This window comes from Dipodomys ordii, unplaced genomic scaffold (assembly GCF_000151885.1).
Source record: "Dipodomys ordii isolate 6190 unplaced genomic scaffold, Dord_2.0 Scaffold30, whole genome shotgun sequence".
NCBI classification, from domain to species: Eukaryota; Metazoa; Chordata; class Mammalia; order Rodentia; family Heteromyidae; genus Dipodomys; species Dipodomys ordii.
In genome coordinates, this window is record NW_012267246.1 from 372,515 (window position 1) to 373,761 (window position 1,247).

Genomic DNA, 1,247 nt, shown 5'->3' on the forward strand with positions numbered 1-1,247 from the left:
CTGGGCGCTGTCCCTCAGCTCTTCGGCTCACGGCTAGCGCTCTACCACTTGAGCCACAGCACCACTTCCGGCTTTTTTCTTTTTGCTTATGTAGTGCTGAGGAATCGAACCCAGGGCCTCAGGCATGCAAGGCAAGCGCTCTACCACTGAGCCACCTTCCCAGCCCTAGAAAATAATTTTTTAAAGGTAAAAATTATAAAAAGTTCTAGAAAAATTTTTTTATAAAAGGTACAAAAAAAAAGTTCTTTGATTTTTTGGGGGGAGGGGTGGGAAGATTGTGTTTCTCCCTTGTGTCTGTAACCAGCCTCTTGTTGGAGTCTCTGGTCTGCTTGTGGTGTTTGATTTTCCTGTGGCTTGGTTGGTTTCTTAAGTCAGTTTGTTTGAGCAGGCAGAAAAATGCTCTGCTTTACCCAGAATTTTGTGATCCTCCTCCCAGGCTAGTTCAATAGGAGGGAGATCTGCTTTGAGTATCACAAAAGAGGGAGAAGGCTGTTTCCTCAAGTTTGGAGATGCTGTGATGAGGCTAGGTTCTAGGAAGAGTTGATACCTTTCAGCAAATAGTAGCTTTTCCCTGGGGGCTAGATTGTGAGAGACTCACAGAGCCCAGCCTGGAGCCATTCTCAGGGTTTATGTTTAATGAATTTCAATTGATTGTCTAGACTGCTAAAGGGAGGGGCAGCTTCTGGCTCTGTTTGCCCAGTGAAGAAAGCCATTCGTTGGCTGGTGGCCAGAGCTGGGTGACATTTTCCTGGGTGGAGCTGAGTCTGGCAGGTCAGATTAGGTTCTTGTGACCTGCTCTATTTTCTTCCAAGGCCTGAGTTGGAGCTAGCAGCTCAGCTGGGCCTTCAAAGATGGAGATCTCCAGTAGTTGGGGGGGGGGAGGCTGGCCTTCCCTCCACTACTCCCTGAGAAGGAGTGAGGATGTCTGGCTACTCAAGTCGAGTCTTGGTTCCTGCATCATCTCTGGTCTGCGAACTGCAGGATGCAGATGTATGCTCCTTGTCAGTTCTTGCTGGTGTTGAGTAGAATCAGCTCGCCCACTGTGTCTGGCTCCATCGTCCCAGACTCTGTTTTGCAGGTATGGTGACTATGGCCGCTGCTGCCACCACCGCTGCTGCCGCAATGGCAACTGCTGGCAGGTGCTCAGATCTGTCTCCTTGCCTGGATTTTCCCTCTCTGGCCTAACTCTGTACTGTGATGGCACAGTTGGTGTGATTCTCTGGCTTAGGACTGTTCACTGGAACACT